This window comes from Sorex fumeus, unplaced genomic scaffold (genome assembly GCF_029834395.1).
Source record: "Sorex fumeus unplaced genomic scaffold, SorFum_2.1 ptg000095l, whole genome shotgun sequence".
In the NCBI taxonomy this organism is placed as follows: Eukaryota; Metazoa; Chordata; class Mammalia; order Eulipotyphla; family Soricidae; genus Sorex; species Sorex fumeus.
In genome coordinates, this window is record NW_026606152.1 from 14,975,441 (window position 1) to 14,981,513 (window position 6,073).

The 6,073-nt window shown below is 61.1% G+C and overlaps 1 long non-coding RNA gene across 2 annotated transcripts in view; it reads right to left on the reverse strand.

The window, feature by feature from the left end:
• LOC130040792 (uncharacterized) overlaps positions 1–738 on the reverse strand; it is an 85,437-nt gene extending 84,699 nt beyond the window's left edge. For both annotated transcript variants that reach the window (XR_008795024.1, XR_008795025.1), the window contains exon 1: positions 538–738. This is a non-coding gene — a long non-coding RNA (uncharacterized LOC130040792). The remainder of the gene's footprint in view (positions 1–537) is intronic.
• Between the last annotated feature and the right edge of the window lie 5,335 nt (positions 739–6,073).

The window sequence follows — 6,073 nt, forward strand, 5'->3', positions numbered from 1 at the left end:
GCCCCCCGTCTCCCTGTCTTCCCCCGGCCCCGGCGCCGGGCCGCGCGCGCTTCCAGCGCTCGGGCGCGCGGAGCGTGCGGCGACGGCGCTCCTCCAGTCCAGCCTCCTCCGGGCGGGCGCCGCAGGACCAGGCGGCGACGACGCCGGGTCCGAGCTCGGAGAGGGCGAGGCGCGCTCTGCGGCCTCCCGGCCCGGCCCGTCTCTGCGGGGGATCGACGCCCGCCCGCGACCCCGCGTTCTCCGGGCGCTCCCGCCCCCGCGGCCCCCGCAGCCCCGAGCGGCGCACACGCGCGTCCTGCCGGCTCGGGCGCGGGCGGCACCGTCCGACGCGGGGCCAGGCGCGGACCTTTCCCTCGCGCCTCTCGGTCGCGCCGCCGGGGCTGCGGGGTTGCAGGTTCTGTGGCTGTCACTGCTGCGCGCCTGGTTCTATTTTCTCCCTGAGTTCCCTTCTAAAAGTAGAGGCTTGGGGGTGGGGAGGGGGAGAACCAAAGCAAACAAAACATCGCCCCGGCGTGGAAAGGGGCGGTGCGGACTAACCTGTCAGCGGCGGCGAAGGAAGCCCCCCGGCCGGGCGAGCTCTCGAGCCCGCGCAGGGGCCCGGGCCCTGGGTTCGCGCGGCGCTGGCGCGGCGGGTGGCGGCGCCTCCACCAGGTGCCCCCTCCGGGGGGCCCGCGCCGCCGCTCCCGCCCCCTCCCCCGGCGCCGCGCTCCCCGCCCCAACGCGGGGACCAGGGAACCCCTCAGCTCGATTTTTTTTGTGCAGTTTCAGCAAAGCTCCGAGGAAGTTGGGTCTTTTGTTCCACTATTTATAGATTGCGTCAACATTGCGAAAAGGAGAAGGCGGAGCGGTGGCCCCTCCCCCTCCCCCGCCGGCTCCCGGGAGAGAAAAGCCCCAGCACACGACCTAAGTACACAGCGCGCCGGCCGCCCGCACCCCCGCCTCCCGCTCGCCGTTTCCCCCCCAGCCCCCGCCCCCCCAACCTCCGGGCCTGGTCCGGAGAGCTGCCAACCCTGTCACGTGCCCGCCCGGGAAAACGAGCTCCCGGGGGCTCCGTGCAACCCTCCGAGCTTCCCCCCGCTCAGTGCAGTGCCCGGCTCGCCGATTCCGGCCGTGGCCCGAACGTCGACGCACGGCGGGGGCACTCGCACCCGAGCCACCGGGCGGGGTGGGGGCGGCGGCGAGTGCGTGGACTCTCGAGCGTCCCGCGCTCCCCCCTTTCCCTCGCTCCCGCTCAGCGAGCGCCACCGCCCTGCTCGCCGAGGGTGCGTGCGCTCGTCCCCGCCTCCTCCACCCCCCTTCCCGCGCAGGGGTTGGGGGCGGTGGGCTGGCACACCCTACAGGTCCCCGGCACCAGGCGCGACGGGCCTGCGGGGGTGGCTGGCCCGAGAGCTCCGGAGCCGGGTGCCGACGTGCCGTGCGGCGCGGAGACGCTCTCGCTCCCCCGCAGGTGCAGCGGGGCGCGGCTCGAGTTCTCTTCCCGTTTCCCGGAGAGCGCGGGGCCGAGCGGTTTGCAAGAGCCCGGCTGCCGTGGCAGGGACGACGCGGATCGAGTCTTTGAGGAATTGCTTCAAGAGTTAGATGTGTGACTAAAACGGTCCAACTTGCCTCCAAAACCCGATGGCGAAATGATAGGCCCCGAAATGAAACTGAGCTCCTGAGCGGCCTCCAGCCTCAGTTCCTGAGACTAATGTAAACAAGCCGGGCGGTTAGAGACGAGTCAGGCCTCCCAAGGAACGCCAAGTGCAAACAGCGAGAGTGAGCGTCACTGGCCCACGGGCCTAGGTCCTTACGGGATTTGGAGCGCAGTTGAATGCCCGAGAGTCGGAATAATCTGGGCCCATCAGGTCACTGGGGGAGGAAAGCCGGGGCTGAGCTGGGACGATACAGGAAAGGCGTCGGACCTTTCCGGCAGCAGTTTCCCAGTTGGAAAACAGTCTGGGAAGATCACGCCTTTGCTAAGGAGTAAGAGAAACTTCCCTAGCTGCCAACCTCGGTCCGGGAGCACGTGTAGGCCGAGAGAGGCTGGGGGTGGGGGTGGGGGCTGCATCCTGCGGCCCTGAGGCAGGGGCTTCCTAGTTCAGCGTAGGATTTATTTATGCCTGGAAGCACTTTCGCACGGACCGGACGAGACGTCCGTCCGTTTGTTTGCTTGAGTTTGAGAAACTTTTCCAGGTCTCCAGAGAGGGACTGCCCAAGCAGATAAGCAAAGTGAACCAGGTGCACCCAGAAGAGCTGCGCGAGATAGAACCACTCAAGCCGGCGCACTTGGGGGGCTGGGGCCGGGTTTCCAAAACGTAGAGCTCCGTGGGCCTGCAGTAAACTGCACGGGCGGGCTGGGGGTTTCCTCACACGTGGCAGTGTTCAGTGCGCTCTCAGGCTCGTGACGTCCAAGCCTTTGCTCACGACCTAGTGAAAGGCCCGAGTTCGCTGCTCTTCCCCCCGAGTCTCCTGGGCCAGGCCGTCTGCCTTTGAAAGATACAGCCGGCATCCGAAGGATGATTCGTTCCCGGGCCAATTGAGTTGTTACCAATATCTTCAAACCGCATTTCCAGGCCCTTTTTGCACAGGCCAGGAAACGATGGGAGGGTTGGGTGGGCAAGGCCTCAGCTTCAACCTTTCCCCAACTTTGGGCCTCAGCGCGGGGGCCTCACCACTTTGTCAGCATGTAGGCTCTCACCCCAACTTTCTTCTTCCAAAGCCTTCCCAGCTACGAGGGGAGGGAGCGAAAGCAAAACGAAAGCTCACTTCGCGCATCCAGAGCTGCGGCTTCGGCGAGCGCGGAGATGGGAGGTCAAGGTCCAGGCTCGGGGAACTAGAGTAGGGGCCCCAGCAATACGGAGACCTAACGGGGAGGTGGTCCTCCAGGGCGTCCTGCAGCTACCGGGAGCCCCGTCGCTCTCCACGCCCACAACCCCGAGGCTAAAGTGAATATAGCAGCCCCACCGAGACCTGGGTCTGGAACTGCAATTCGAGACTGATTGGGACTGTCCCGTGTGGGCTCGGAGGAGAAGCCTTGTAGTTTGGGGTCTAGTGTAACCCCCACTCCCCTCCCATCCGTCATCAGATGCTGCTGAGCGGGAGGCCCGGGCTAGCGAGTGAGCGCGCGGCCAGGTCCCGCACAGGCCACTGGGAATTGGAGGCCCTCGGAGGAATTATTGCCCCACTGATACAGAATAAACGGCCCGGCTTCTAGCAAAATATAGATTCCAAACGTTCCAAAGACTTCGGAAAAGTTTCGTGGCATACTTGGAGCGAGTCCCCTCCCCTGGGGCCCCTCCCTGCGGGGCCAAAGAGGGCCTGAGCGCCTTCGGACGGCGGGCGGCGCGTGTGGGCGGCCTAACGGGTCATGGCCTTCGTCAGTTATGGGAAGGCAAGGAAATATCTTCACGGGGTACACACACACTAGCACCCCTCGGGGAGGGCAGCCGGTCCCAGGAGGGTCAGCCACCAGTCGTCCAAGCTTGTCCCCGCCCTTCCCCGCGGGAACCAACACTGGAAGGTCATCGGCCTGCTCGACAGATGCGGGAGTTTCTGTACTCCAAGCTTGGGAGGGCCCCAACTCACCCTAATAAACCCCTAACTTTATTTTATTTAATAACACATTTATTATAGCATTATCCGTAAACTTTAGGAAGTGTTGAAAAATCATTTGATCGTAAGTTTGAAATTTGGAATCAGTCTGCCACGCGAGGCGCTGGGTCTGGGTTTTCTCTCGGTGGCACCCAGGGACAGCTATCAGCCTCCAACCTGCGGGCAGAAGCGGTTCAGCAGCGCGTCCTCTTGTTTGTTACAGAAAAAGCCACGATGGGATTATGGAGGCTTGGAATTACGTCCTTGTTTGCAGTGGTTAGCCTTACCTCCAGGTATTCATTTCAGGAACAATGTTCACAAACTGCTATAATGTTTTAAGACGCGAAAATAAGTTTATTAAGCGAACCTCAGGAACCAGTTTTGGTTTCCCACTAACGTTTTGACGGTAAGGGACAGTAGTCAATCCCAGACTAGCTCTGTTCATTTTTATTCCACCCCTCTTCACTACAACTGAAAATACCAAAATACTGTTAAAAAAAAAAAGAAAAAAAAAACCCCGTCCCAGTCACCCTAATTTCTTTATACAATTTACAAAGAGAGAAGATCTACAGGTGAGAATAGACTCAGGCTATGCTACTTTTTAAAACAACTTTCTATTTCTCTCAAATGCTTAGCAAAAGTTGTTCCTGACGCAACTTATATATTAAAATAAACTTTTCATTGTGCGGGTTCTTCGATTTCCTGTAGTGCCGCCGTTCTGATGCCCTTCTAACTTATTTTTGTCCAGGTGAGGCACGTTAGACTATCTTGCCAAACCTAGCGTCTTTAATTATAATGTTGCCCTTTTTTTCCCACCCTACTTAAAACAAAAGTACACACACGGCTTTGAAAGCTCACATGTTGTCTTTAACAGCCTACCTACTTTTTCTTTCTTTTCTTAAAAAAAAAAAAAAGCAACTCTGCATTTGCAAATGATGCTTTGCCTGAGCTAGATTCAGACTAACTTGTCTACCACGTCACACAACAGAGCAATTCGCTGAGCCATTGAAAGTGGAGCCTTGTGCATGCACACCTCGGGACCCCGCACGAGAAACCTGGATTTGGAGTCCACTTTGAAAACAAATCTGCGCTTTTCGCGGGTGAAATGGAAACTCACCCAAACGATGTGCTGCCGTTAGATTTTTGCGAGCAATATAATCTGGAAAGGGGAACGTCTGTTTCAGGCGTGGCAACGTGCCCTGCGCCCATCCCCAGGGGCTCTCTCCTGCAAAAAGCGCGCGGGGCCCAGACCCGCAAGGCCTGGGTCAGCCTCGCGCCGGGGCGGGGGTTGTCAATGCCTCACCCTGCTCTTCCTCCCGGGCCTCGCCTGGGGTCGCTCTCGGCGGCGGACGCTTTCAGGCTGGAGGGGAACGTTGAAAGCTGAAGATTAGCCTCAAAGGGCCTTGGGAAAGGGAGGGGCGCGGCGTAATTAGGGACAAAGAATTTGGACACCCCGCACTCGAAGCCAGGCGAAGGAGCCAGTCCTGGGGGAGCACAAATGTTCCTGAGACTTTGCCAAAGTTTGGAGAGTCCGGAGGTAGAGCGTCCCAGGGCGTATTTCATCATCTCGCCCAGGCTGCCGGCCGCGGGAACCCGAGACGGGTGGGGAGGGTCGACCTAGGCTTCTCCCAACTCCGGGTCGCCGAAAGCTCTCCAAGGCGGAAAATGGCGCTGCGGGATGGGCGTGGGAGGGATGCCCCAGTTCCTCCCCGACGGCCGCGAGGGGAGGTGTGAGGCTAGAGTTTCTGCTCGGGACCGGCTGCTACCGAGGAAGCGGGGTGGCGGGGTGGGGGCCACCGGGCCTAGCGGAGCACTGGCCGCCCCCCACCCTACCCTCCTAACTGGCAGTGTCGGGAGAGCGCCCTGGCGCGGAGCTCGAGCTCGGGGAGAGGACACTTCCCCTCGGGTTCCGGGGCTGGCTGGGCCGGCCGGGCGCGCGCGGCGGTCGGCAGGAGCCCTCGGAGCGAGCGGGGGGCGGCGCGTCCGTCGTGGACGTGGAAAGATTCGTCTCGGAGCGCCCCTCGGCCAGCAGCCCCCCAACCCCGGGGAAGTAGTTAGGCGGGCGCTTAGGGAACGAGGGAAGCCGGCTTTAAAACTTTCCAAAGCGTTCAAGCTTGTCAAGTGCCTGGGACTCTGGTTAGTTCTCAAGAGCTGCGCCCATTTCCCTTCCCGGAAGGAAACTTCCTCCCAGGGCAGACCGCGGAATTTCTGGTCCCGGGGTAACCCGAGCGGCGCCCACCTCGGACCCCGCTCTCGTGGCTGCGGCTGGCAGGACGCGCCCTGTCCTGGTCGCCGCGGGCGATCGCCCCGGGCCGGCGCCTGCTGGGGCGTTACAGCAGGAAACGCTCTGTCCAGTTTTCCGTCTCTCCATCCAAAAGGCTCGCGCAATCTGTAAATCACTTTTTGGATGGTCGGGAAGAGAAAGTTCGGCAAAGGGACTCACCATCTACTGGCCCCAGGGTACTGTTCCCCCGGCTGGCTTTTGTCATTCATCTCAAGGGCT